Source organism: Mytilus californianus, unplaced genomic scaffold, assembly GCF_021869535.1.
Source record: "Mytilus californianus isolate M0D057914Y unplaced genomic scaffold, xbMytCali1.0.p SCAF_26, whole genome shotgun sequence".
Lineage (NCBI taxonomy): Eukaryota > Metazoa > Mollusca > Bivalvia > Mytilida > Mytilidae > Mytilus > Mytilus californianus.
The window spans coordinates 3,560,379-3,575,010 of record NW_026262675.1 but is presented as its reverse complement, the minus strand read 5'-3'; positions in this window follow the sequence as shown (position 1 = coordinate 3,575,010).

Genomic DNA, 14,632 nt, shown 5'->3' with positions numbered 1-14,632 from the left:
ATTGTTACCTTTTCAAAACTGCAATTGGCGCTAATTGGCCAAAGGTGCAAAATATGTTTTACCTTTAAACTACCGTTTTACATCGCGATGACCTTATGGTCATTCCGATGTATTGCTATCGCCTAGATTTCCATTATGTAAATTAGTTTTGGGTTTGTAACCGATCTATAAACATGATAAATATGCGCACATAAACGAGTGCAAAATAACATTCCCTATCGTTTGATATAAATACATCTCTTCAATGAATACTGATAAAAATATTTTTGTTTACAACATAAATTAATAATATGAAAATATTTGTAGTTAGATATATATATATAAGTAAAAAATCATTGATAATATCAATGCACACGTACCGAAAAATTGTGTTAAAGCATGCGGAAGGATATCTCAAAGAACGTTTTGCGACAATACCGGCAAGGACCGGTAACTCTGTAATTGTTTTTGCAGGAAAATATGAATGCCTACTCGTATCCAATTTAAAAAAAATCAAATTTTTACAGAAAAGTGTCCACCATGCTTTTGCATTGCACTATTATTAGAATAGAATGATATACAAATGGATGCAAATCATATATATATGTAACTGTTATTTTAATATAATATATAACAACAAATCAGTGTATACTGATTTGTATCACTACAATATAATAGTTATTACGGTGAAGTTGAATTTCCTGTCATTTATTCATCATCCACGCACGAACTTGTCTCAGAAAAAAAATATATCTCTGTTCATTAACCTCAGTTTCAGGTAACGAGATATGTTGTCTTTTTCTGAAACATGTGCTTTTGACCATCCTCAAGAACTTGTGGTCATCCGATGTTCAGTACTTCAGTACTTTGATTCTAATAATCAAATGTTGTTCTAACACCCATTCATTATAACAACATCTATTCAATTCATTTTTTCGGCATTCGAGGAATAAATATTTTATGAAATGTAGGCAGTCCAGGAATACACCTACTGATCAGCAAGATAAGATCTACAAGAACTTCAATATGTTAAGTGATCTCTTATAGCAGTTCTTTAGTCCTATGATATTAGCCTTCGTATGTCCATACCGTTTGCTTTTAACGTTTTTTATCGGATATTTTTTTACTATCAATGTATAGATAGAAGATAAAGGCAAGGGGAGAAGACAATGGATTTTAGGATTAAAGGTCAAGGTCTCCGTTACTTAAAAAATGGTTTGTGTTGAATTAGTTTCCAGATGATATAGAATTTCCTTTGTTGAACTTAAATGAAAATTATGTAGATGGAAGTCATTGGTTAGGAAAATAGCCATTTTTATACCCAGGGCAAATTATCAAAGATCAAGGTCACACGTGCTAAAATGGACCGAAAATATTGAATTATGAGGAGCAATTTGGGTTTTTTTTTGTGATTTCTTTGGGTACACAAGTTGAATATTAAATAAACTTGTAACAGTGATTGACAATAGAATAGAGACAAATCCTGTCGATTTCGCGGTCAATTAGTCCATGGTCGAGGTCAAAGTTACAAAATAGACCGCTATATATGGATTGAATTTTAAAATCTTGGTTTCTTCCCTAATGGTTTGTTTCTGTAAGAGGTCTTTATATCTGTTTTGGCTTCAAGATTACCATGACTTTTTTTATTTTTATCATTTTATCTTTTACAAAATTGCAGCTTGTATGCTTCAATCAAACTGATCAATTTGTTACATATTTTATCCAATTTCAACTATGAATGCAGCACAAAATGTGAGAAGATAACAAGACGACAATCAAAAGCCATAGGCTGTAGAAAAACAGACAATACCATGGCCAATAGACAAAAAAAAAGTCCATAATACACTATGTAAAAGTCTAAAGATTGATCAACACGAACCCCTCAAAAAACGGGAAGAATTCAGGTGCTAATGGAAAACAGTTCATGCTCCATCTGTGGCCGTTGTGTTCCTCCACATGTGACCCTTGTGTTGCTGATGTCACAATCATGGGAAATAGGACGGGCTTGTGGCTGCAACAAGTATATAATTTTCACTGTCATCATTAACACAGATATTCCATAAAGGTTAGCCAAATTATTATTGTGTTAGTAAAACTTTCGAAGGAATGCCTCAAACTTTAATACAGGAACCCTTGTTCATGCAGTAGCTGGTTTAATATCTTCCTTGTAAGGAGAAACATAATAGAAAAAGCAAGGACTTGGATATTGTTTCAACTGGGGGAGATATATTCAATACTTACGTGTTGCTGCTGGAATGCTGCTACATAGAAATGTAAAACCAGAAATGGGAAATTTGAGATTGTCTCTTGTAGGAATGTTTATTTCTCATATAACCTTCATTGTCTATTCCCATATACTCGTCAATGCTAGCTTTTTCATTCTAAGAAGCTCCCGTATGAATCTCCTTCATGCGAGTACGAACAAAATGGTAGGAAAATGTAGTTATCGTTTATAAATATTATTTATAACTAGTAGTTTAGTTTAAAAAGTGTGTAGATGTATATCTGTTATACTTACCCCATAGATGTTTCCTTTTGTTTTTAGTGAGAATTTATTATATAATCTCTTTTTATTTTAGAAGAGCCTTAATTATTTTAATTCCTTTTTTAGATGACCTTGATATTTAGCCAGTAAACTAGAATTCTATATTTTGCGACAATACGGTAAAATTGTCAAAATCTTCACTTCAAAATTTCCGGTATATGATCTGAGGTGTAGTAAATGATGTTACTACAGGAAAGTGATTTGTCACGTTTTGTTTTTGTGTTCTAGGAGAACACATGCAGTCTTCTGGGAAATAACATTTGCTGTATAAATGGGCATCTTTCTGACTGATGACTCAAAAACCAATACTGAACGTAGCAAAATACCTAATTTCGCCGCTGACCAATAGAAAAAGACGACACATCATAACTTCCTGTCGCAATCCATAGTATAAAACAGTGGTATACATAAGCACGTGTCAAAATGTATGGCATGGTATTGGTTGCAAAAATTTGATATTTTTATTTAAATGCAATATTTCTTATTTAATTGGTATATTTCTTCATTTAAATGCAATATTTTTTTATTTGAATGGTATATTTTTTCATTTAAATGCAATATTTTTCATTCAGATGGTATAATTTTTCATTCAAATTGTATAATTTTCCTTCAAATTGTATAATTTTTCATTCAAATGGTATAATTTTTCATTCAAATGGTATAATTTTCGTTCAAATGCAATATTTTTTATTCAATTGGTATAAAATGTCATTTGAATGCAATATTTTTATTCAATTGTTATAGTAGTTTTTTATTTATATGCAATAATTGCATTATGGGAAATTCTTTGACGTCATAAGGTCAAATTTGCAACAACGTTTGTAATTGGTCGGAAATTGTTTGGATTTCTCCCCTTTCTTTCTAAACATGGGTGACCAAGAATTAAAAAACGCGTCAGAATATCGCCCCTCTAACTAAATCTAACGTTCGTGCGAGTCCTGCACTGGCTGTTAAAATCTTGTGGTCATAACTAGTATTTCTATTGCAAAATTTCGATGGTCAAAACGTAAAAAACATAATTTCAGTATTAATGAGTGAGTATATAAACTACCACTCGAAAGATTATGCATCCTACTGATGCTGTACACAATCAAATATTTAAGAATGACAGCAGGTGTAACAGTAAATTCTGCCTTGTAGGAAAATTTGTCCCACAGACTTTTTTCTAAGTAATCAAGTCCATGACCATAATTTTACTTGAACCCCAGGATAAATTGTCCTAGGAAAATAAGTCCATAGCTAGTTAAATATGTCTGGCCTATTTTCCTACGAAATTTTCAAATGTGTATCGATCTCTTCTGAAAATGACTAAATTATAAAGATATAAAATATTTTGAAAATGGAAAAAATTGATTTACTAGGTATCAAAGTCTGTGTTGACGATTTATCTAGAAAAAAAGTAGTTTTAGATTTTTCATTCTTGATATTATTTCAAATTTGTATAATTTTCGATAGTAAAATAAAGAAACAAATATTTGTAGTTATAAACATGATAAAAGTCCGTGATATCAATTTTCCTATGAAAAAAAGACCAACGTAATTATCTAATGTAACATCAATCTTTTAATAATGAAAGATTGATGTACAACTGTTAAAACATAACAGTTAAACATTCCATTGTTTACATGTATTTTTTTTTCAGTACAAAGAATTTCCCTAGTAAAATAAAGGACATTAATATTTTTACCTAGTAATATTAAGGACATGGGCATAAATAACTAGGAAAATTTATCTGTGGAAATTAATTACTGACATTGCACTAAAGCAACTAGTGAATTCTGTAACCACAGACTTTTTATATTAGCAATTTGTGACCACCCGGACACATTTTACCAGTGCTTATGCATCTCTTACACAGTTACTGATTTCCTTTTACCACCAAACATCATGACAGTGGTTACAAAGCAACTTGTCGAAATCAATTTTATTTTGAACCTGTAGTCCACAGCTTCCACAATAAGCACATGACCTTTTGATGTTGATGTAAAGTTCTGTGCCCTAAAACTATTACAATGTCATTATATAAATTACATTGTTTCAACTACAATCGCACGCCAATCTTTATCATAAAAGACAGTTGATTGGATAAAAGTGATGGATTGCCACGACTACATAAAACTGACTCGGGTTCTATGAACTGACTTCAGATAGCTTTCAATATGGCAAAAATATTCCAAAATGGATATATTTAGAGATTTAGTTGGGATCTAGTATTCGATATTTGAAAAAAAGTTTACATAGTCATTATTGATATCTCAAATTGTTCAGTAATAAAAAGTGTTTGGTAAAGTTAAACATGAATTTATCCCCTGCCCCTCCCTCTTTTTTTTAAGATATTAAACCTAAAGAAATACAAAAATCTGCAAAACTCAAATTCTCATACAGAATGAGTTTTTCTCTTGATTTCTCAACATTGTCTATTAAAGAGAGGGAGGGAGACAGACAGATGGGGGTGAAGGAGGGGTGTCATCCCGAATTCCTGAAAAATTAAAGCATTCATTCCCGGATACCGAAAAATTAATCATTGATTCCCGAATCCCAATAAATGTAAATCCCGAAATTCCCGCAAAAATAAAGGCCCAACCCGACGTACCGAAAGCTCTGTTCTAGAGTTCAGTTTATTTAAATTTTCAGCAATTAAAATCAAACAAGAATATTTTACACAAATTCGTCTTCAGACACGTAAATTGATATAGGTTACTAGCTAGACTGGATTTTTATAGAAAATAGCCAATGAAATGCATAAAAATCTTATGTCATGGGTCACGCATGGACTGTCCAACTTAATAGGCTAGGGATGCTTAGGTATGCGGCACATCAAAGATAAGATTAAATTTTAACCAGACATTTACCCATTTTACATGAGAATGTACTACAGAAATTGAATGCACTTGATTACATTGACCTCTTAATTATCTTGTCGACTTTGAAGCCAGTCAGACAGCTGGCTCAGATCCACGGAAGAGACTTTGATAAAATTTGAAATATCAATAACTCTTAATGTTCACGGGAACGAATATTTTGCAAGTACGCAATATTGATTATATCATCAATGAAGAAATTAAAAAAAATAGACGCCAAGGTCGAAACTAGCTCTAGCTCATAATGAAGAAAATGTGAACCGTCTTGAAGGCAGAAGGTCTCCTTATGTATCCGAAGTTTTGTTTGTGGACAGCTCAGTGGACAGATGTTGCTGGTGGATAAAATCGCACCGACTTACGCAATGTAGGGTCTACATAGAAATGACGATTTAAAGATTTGAGGTATTATTTGAATAAAAATATTATCTATGTAGAATATTTACTGTCATTTCAACTTGATTCAAACTCAATTATGTATATTTTATTGTTTTTTTAAATTTTTGTTCACTCATGTCCCCTCCTGAAATTAATTATTTTTCTTTAAGAAATTTAGAACTAATAAAAATATTTTAAAAACGTGGCAAACTATTGTAAAAAGAACATACACTTTGCAGTGTTCTGCATGTTGTTAATTGGGGGTCATTTTCATGCCGCCAAGGCAATGGTAACTAGGAACTGTTCTATATATCAATAATCTATTCCCGGGGGCGTCATATTTTAATAATTTGGAAGAGCTCTGAAAGAAAAGGGATAATGAAATGTCCATCTACCGAGTGCAGAAAAACCTCCACCAAATGTAATAAATTATGAACATTGCTATATCCAAAACATTTGCATTATTTTAGTATTTTCGTTGTGTTAGATATACATTTAATAATACATTTTGCAAGAAATTAAAATTTAAGTGAGGCTGTTAAAATACAGGGGCCCCTAAGTATGCGACCTGGGCTACTTAGGTATTTATATATCAGGAAATGATTGAATAAAAATATTTGTTATCGTTAAAAAAAAAAAAAAAAAAAAATATTTTTACGGTGAAGAAGATATCGTTTTTTTTACTTCTTGCACAAACCACCACTGGACTGGAGAGATTGGCCTTGTTAATTACTGCTGGAAAAGAGTCAACGTCCCACTATTTTTTCTTAAAATGTCCTGTACCAAGTCAGGAATATGGCGGTTGTTATTAAATAGTCCGTTTCTATGTATGTTGGCGTTTGTTTTTGCTGCAGTTCAGTGTTTCTGTTGTTCTGTTGTTTTCCTCTTATAGTTGAATTGTTTCCCTCGGTTTTGGTATGTGACCCGGATTGTTTTCGCTTAATCGATTTATGACTATTGAACAGTGGTATACCACTGTTGCCTTTATTTATCAATCAACATGTCCAACACTGGCAAGAGTAATTTCGGCAGTGTTTGTGAAACTTATTTCATCTTTTGTGAAAAATCATCATTCGCCGTTGACCGATAGTTCAACCTTAAAGTGATTTACAGTTCAGTTGCTTGCAACTATTGTCAGCAAAATTAATGCACAGAGAGGAAGCATATCTTGAAAAAGTGATAATTGTTAAAGCCCGTGAGGTACATGTGTACATCAAATATATTGATTATAAAAATAGAAAATTGTACACTAAGAATTGTGCATAGCAAATAGTGATGTTATCAGAGCTTTTCATTGTTTAACATTTTCTAATGGTCTGAAGGTGTAATACCACCATTGTTTTTCCCCTATTAGTCTTTACTAAATTTGCACTATTCAAAAAAATGTGCCGCCTGAGAATTTATCTTTGTTTCAAATAAAGAAATACTTGGCATGAGTAAAGTTTTATCCTGTCCAGTACTACAGACAAAATTTCACATAACATTTCATTGCATATAAGATAATAACCATCACTGGAAATTAACCAAACAAATTTTCACCCCTTTTTCGTACTATGATTTGGTGTCATTACACATGAAATCGGAAAGCGGCATTTACGATAACTTGAAATATGAATTTAGATTTTGTATTTTCTTTTATAGCAATTTTAATGAATATTTATTTTGATATCAACAATGAATTTATGTAGAAAATACACAAATGAAAGAATTTGGCTAATGTAATAATTCTGTTTTAAAAGTTGTTTTGTATTGCAATTTGTTTTTCCATGAACAAAAATAGTTTTGGAAAGGCGGAACCTTCAAAAGTCTACCGTATGATACTAAGAATACTAAACTGGAAATATAGCATCATGTAGGTATACACCTCTAAATAGCTGTTTCTTTCACCTGTTTTTTGTTCTCAAAGGTTGATTTTAATTCCTTTAACATGAGACCACATCATTTTACATTTGGGCGCCCACTAACATGTTTAACCCCGCCTCATTATTTATATGCTTGTCCCAAGTCAGGAGATTGTAATTCAGGGTTGTCGTTTGTTGCTGTGTAACATATTTGTTATTTATTTGTTGTTTTGTACATAATTCAGGCTTTTGTTTTCTAGCTTGAAATGCTTTACATTTTGTTATGTCTGTGCCTTTTATAGCTTGCTATGCAGGCAGGGTTGTGCTAATTGGTGAAGGCCATACGGTGACCCATGGTTGTTAAAACATCTACGTCATTTGATCCCTTGTGAAAAGTTGTCTCATTGGCAATCATATCACATCTCCTTATTTTATATTGTACTTATACCAAATAATAAAATGATTGTTAAAATTCCATAAGCTGAAAAGCTTTATACTTGTATATACAGCAAACAGTTAAACAAACAGTTTAGACCATGTGCAGCTAATAATTTGATATCGAATCCTTTCCCTCCAGGGATTGGTAAAAAAAAATCTTTCAATTGGATGTTTAAAATCAAGCAATTTTTGCGAGAAAAAAACTTAATTCCTACATCTCAACATCTGTTTGAACGATGCGAATCAAACATTTTTTTGTTCGTTATAAAATACACCACAGACTTTCTTTGTTCAAAGAATTAGTTCGAAAGAACACAATTAGTACCAATTCACCGTAATAAAGAAGGTTTATAATGTTATGTCTTTCGAATTCAAATTAATCAAATTTGATAACCGATGCAAAGTTTTACAAAAACATCCAGCGAAAACAATATTTTTTTATCTATCACTTATTTGTTCTCGAAAATATGCGTTTTTAGTAAGGATTGACATGCAAGACTCTAGTGTGAAATAGATTGTCTCTTTTACAAATGTATATAAACGCACGTAGCGAAAATGTATATATTTCAATCGACAAAGGCATGTTTTTACTGACTTCCAAGCAAGTACAATGTTATCTTACATGCATACAACTCCTTTCATATTTAAATAAAATCAATGAATCTCGTAAAATTTATGACTCCAGATTATCTTTCACAATTTATTAGTATTTCAAACATCGGTGCTTAACATATTGTTCTTTCTTATGTACCGATCTTTTTCCTTTTTAGAAAGAGGGACGTTTTTTTGAAAGAGAAAATGTCAGTCTAAATATGTCTTGAAAAATGCATGGCTTGTTTTGAAATGGAATGGAAAAAGAAGGTTGTTTCTACTGAAAATTGTTTTTAATTTAATAAATTTATTTTCCAAATGTTTCCATTTAAGTTGTCCCGAGATGACGATCAAAAGACGGTTGTCAATGAATTTAAGACGGCGGGACAAACGGTCATTGGTTTCAAATGAATGGTCCACTGTACAAAGTGTTGAAGAGCGTTGATGCTCAAACACATCGAATGACATTGTCATAAATCAATGACAATCATTGTTGTATAAACAACAAAAGGAGCTAATACATAATCGCGATATTGTAATCTTTAAAATTCAAAATAAAGTTGAAATTGAGCCAGCTCCTCGATAATTAACGTGAAAATCAGGATATATTTATATTTCTATTGATGTGCATAAATTGCCCTACTTTCTTTCATAGTTATTCAATGACCAATGAGAACAAGTACACGGTAGGTATAGTGTCCGGCTAGGATCGTGGTTTTTCGAGTGAATCTGTTCATTTTTTTCGAGTGTAGAATGGGTTTTTTCGAGTGATAAAACATGCGATCAGGTCAATTAACTGCTATTTCGTAATTATAATAGTTTTTTACATGACTACTCATCTTATTTTGAATACTATAACCGTTTTGAGCAACAAAGAAGCACAATTTCTTGTACTCAACCAAAAAATTCAGTGTTTAATATTGTCCGGGCTTTTTTTAGAGCAACTGTGAAACCGTCCGGGTTTTTTAACAAATGGTCCGGGTTTTTTAACGAAAATTGTAATAAGAAAAAAGATATTCTTGACTTTAAAAAATGACTTTTCTAGTTTATAACTGTAATTTAATGAATGAAAATATCATATATTCTCAATAAATCACCAAAACATATTGGTACGTTGATCAAAATTAACCTTTTTCAATTTAATGCAAATTTTCTTTTTGGAAAACGTTCTACCACAACTTTCCAGTATTAAATTAGAAATTATTGGATCCTTTATAAAAAGGTCTTTAGAACATAGTGCAGGGGACTCGTAATCTTTCCAACTTCATTTCATGGTACTTTTGTTGTCACAGTTAATATATAATATTTTTCGTGGTGAACCCCGGAGTTTTTAAACAGGACGTATAATGGTATACCGTTGTCCGTCCGTCCGTATATCCATATATCCTTAGAAATACAGACACTTTACAAAAATTCTTATTATTGCATTGAAAACGACATTTTGAGACTAAATTCATTTCTATGTGTCCGGGTTTTTTCGAGAGCATTCCCGGCTTTTTCGAGTGCGTCCGTATTTTATCGAGTGATGGTACCTATAGCTTAAAATGTTATGTGTCAGTGTATTTACGTTTAAAAACAGTAAAAAGAGTTCAAATTATGTACTTTTTGAGGCACGAAACCAATGCATTCACCAGTTTGATAATGGTGTATTAACACTTACACTTTATAAACAAGTATCGTTCATTTGTATATATTGTTGTTTGTCACATCTTATAAATTACATGTACAGTATATATTCATGATGTCAACAATCTAATGTAAGCATAGACAATTTGGATTGAGACGTACGTACATATAGTGTGTTAAGCTGATGAACTATTCATTTCATTGTTAACTATATATGAAATTTAACTCAAATTTTTTTGTCAATGGGAATAAAAACTTGTCGGATTAAGTGTGTGTATGGTTTTTTTTTTGTTATTAATAATTTTTTTTTGTGGGGGCAGATTCTTAGAATCAATTCATTTCTTTTTTAAAAATGCCCAACTTACACAAACACAATAATTGACGGCAGTTTATATATCAACTCTGTCCTTTTTAAGATCGCAATGAAACTGTGCATAATCATAATATTTGTATCATGCAGGAAATTAATTTTTTAAAATGTGATCAAGTTTGCTCAAAGCGGAAAAAAGCAACAGCTTAATATGGATTGAAATTGAAATAATTGTTATGATTTACACAACATTACTTTTTCAAATATAAACTTTCAAAAATTATATTTTTTGTTTTGTTTTGATTCACAACATTTGTTTTGCAAAGACTACATTGTAACTTCGAGATAAAGTACAACCATGGAAGCGCTTTTCCTTTTCTTTCTTCTGCTGTTAGTTTAACTCAGTTATTTTGTGTCATCAATTGGTATTGATGTCATCTCGGATGTTTTCAAATATGAAGAAAAGGGGACCAGGTTGTATGTCAATGAGACACAAACAAAGGATAAAAAAAATGGGCAACATTCATTCTTCAACAATGAAATACGTTACAAGAAAACAAGTTTTGTAAGTCAATGACCCACATTCGTGAGATACAAGAATGACATACCGACGAGTACTGCAATTTAGTTTATGACAAACTATCTTTGGTCAAAGAGACAAAAGGGATCACACGCACGCGTAACAGTTTCCGCTTTACATAAAAGCATTATACAAACAGAAAAGTCTTTTAATTAATTAGATTTACATATAGATATATACATACATAGAGGCAGTTGAGTTGTGTAGTACTGGAATATCCAAGGCAAACACATCATATGGGTTCTCTGTATGACTGAATGATTCAAACGATGATACATGTGATAAATATCCAGTTAAACAAATGATTGTTTTTCATCGTCCGGAACTCTTTTCACAAACAAATCCTATGCATTAAATAAATGGTAGGTTACTCTTAAATGATCACAACGTGGGAGTATTTTTTCTCTAAAGATATTTTATGAATTAACCCCATCAACTTGAAGTTTTTACAATGAAAATCCAAATGTGTAAATGTATTTTTCGATTATTTAATGATATTAGCTCTGAACATTTGTAATTCTCTAAAATGAAACTGTTGTGTGTGCTGATATTAAGAATATTTCAAACAAATTCCTTTAACGTTTTGTGAAAAGAGTTTCATTTTATGTATCGAAATGTGGAACAAGTGATTATTTAAATCCCCACTTGAAGGCCTCTGACAGACTGAGTGAGCGTAAAATCATTGTTATCGATAGCCGATGACAAACAAGTTAAAGGTAAATGATTCAGTATTATTAACAACAAAAGTACTGCGGTTGTCCACACTGTTACGGGAATACCTCTATAATGTTTCATATCATTTATTACTAGCATTTCATATATATTAAACTTATTTATATAAAAATAAGGAGATGTATGATTGCCAATGAGACAACTATCCACCAAAGTTCAAATGATGTGGATGTAAGCAATTATAGGCAGCCTTACAGCCTTCGACCATGAAAAACCCCATTCCTTATACCGGTAGTCGTCTATAAAAGGTCCCGACATGAAAAATATGTAACAATTCAATTGAGAAACTAACGACCTAATTCACAACAAAACAATTTACGAAAAACAAATATGACAGACATGAACCAACGACAACCACTGAACTACAGACTCCTGACTTAAATATCAATCAGTACACATCCAACATCCAATGAATTTAGTGTAGTAAAGACGTCATGAGTAGTCAGAGAAAAACATAACATTGTGCAATGTATCCTTTATAAAAAAAATACTAGTATATAATTTTAAAGAATCAATTGATCCGACTCGCCATTTTAATAGACTTTTTATTAAGGTAGATGACACTATTCAGTAATCAAACAGAAATATGTTTCTTAGTGCCAAAAGTAAAGCAACACCTTCCACAGAATATTTCTAAACAATATTTTCAATACTAAATTTAGAAATGCAACTATTGTTTGTAGAAGTTGTCTAGTCCTAAATATGAATGAAATATGTGTAGCCGGTTGTTTGGGCAATCAACCAATAGTGAATCGCCTGAGTAATAACGATTTTGTAAAGGGATATATTTTGCAAGTTATTAATAGAAAAATTGAAAACCTCCCAACTTGTAAAGTTTTGATCCCTTGATACAGGTCAATGTACAAATCAAACTTGACTGTATCCAGTAACTAAGCCTTCAACCTAAACACCGAAACCTTTGAATTGTTAAATAAAAGAACATTATCTAAATATACGCATGATGCATATGTCAGTACGTACGACACTTGTTTCTGAAAAATTACTTTCTTCAGTAGACTGGAGACCAAAAGTTTGTAATACCAAATACAGGTAACAGATATTTCGACGTTGTAAAATCAATTGAGCAGAAAATGCTTTCATTTTGTATTGCATTTGTGTTTGTTTTCAGTGTAACTTTTTGCGACATTTGAATTCCATTGTGTTTGTTGTTTTTGTCAGTAAAAGTATTGTGTTTCCTTTGTCCTGAAAAATAGACCTGAGCGAAACCTCCAAAATCGTGAAAACTCAATTTTAACCTCCTCTTTTAGTACAACGATAATCATTGCAAACAGAAAATTTAGAGCCCAAATAATCATTTTTTAAAATCATGAAAATAACGGATTACTGGCTACTGAGTATGCCATCATGTACTGACATTATTTATATGCCTATCCTTACCAAGAGTTTGTAATCCAGTGGTTGTCGTTAGTTGTTGTCTGCCCTAATTGTTTTAGTTAAGAGGGTTTCTCTTTTGGTGTATGTTAATCAATCTAATTAAAATAAAATCCTTGAATTGCTCCCGTTCTGATATGTCGCGCATCAGAACGGGAGCAATTCAAGGATTTATTTTAATTAGATTGTATGTTAATATACATTTAATCATCCCGTGGCCTTTAAAAGCTAATTTTAAGCTTGGAATGTGCTCATTTTGAAAGCCATTCGGTGACCTGTTCTTGTTTGCATCTTTGTCCATTTGCCTTTAATGGATATTTAGTTGTCTTATTGACAATTATACAACGTATCCTTATTTTTATATTGACAGTCCAGCAGTTATATCGTATTATTGCTGAGTTAAAACAACTGCTATCTAGGTATCTAAGAGACAGCTCGTCATTTTTGGTTAAAAAAAAGCAAACATTAAGCTAAGAATTATTACAGAGGATATCCCATTTCCGAAGTACTGGTTACCTATGTATGGTTATCTTGGATGCCAAGTAGACAATTAAAATTCTTATAGCAAGTTATTGGCATCATATGAAATACAAAGGAAAATAAAGTTGTTTTTGGTCTTTGTTTGCAAGGACTACGTTGTACCAACCAAGACTACAAGCCAGCTTCTTTTTAGCATTGTTTTTTAAGTCCATTTTGTACCAACGAACATTAAAAAAGCATTAAGATCTGCCTTCTTACGATTATTTCTGGTTGTATCTACTGTATGTTCGGTTGTAAACATGTTTTCTTTTGATTGATCTTTATAAAAATAAGGAGCTGTGGTATGAATGCCAATGAGACAAACATCCACCAAAGTTCAAATGAAGTAGATATATTTATATATTTGAAGTTTATGATATGATGGGCGATACCACAGTCGAAAGTTGTTAGTTCAGTTTTTCTGAATTTGCAATGGTGATAGGGATTTTCGAAAACGAAAAGAATCAAATGAAATCAGCCATGAAAAGGACAATGCGATGCCTTCTCGATGGTTTCAGTTAAATACAATAGAGAATTCTAGGTAAAATTGTCTTTTCTGAACTGATGAAAATAACTTTATAAATTTCGTGCGTCCGAAGCGCTTTTCTGGATTTAGCATCACAATGAACACTCAAACCTAAATACTCGAAAGCCAGAGATGTATAAAGACGTAAAAACGGTTCACCTGTTTTATGAAGAATCAGTGCACGATAACTGCTAGATATTCATCTAGTTAAAATAATGATTTGTTAACTAGAAAAGAATCGCAAAGCAAGACTTAATTTACCTGCGGTTTCACCCTTGGAGATTAAATGCAAGTTTCACAAAGCGAGTTTTCGTACT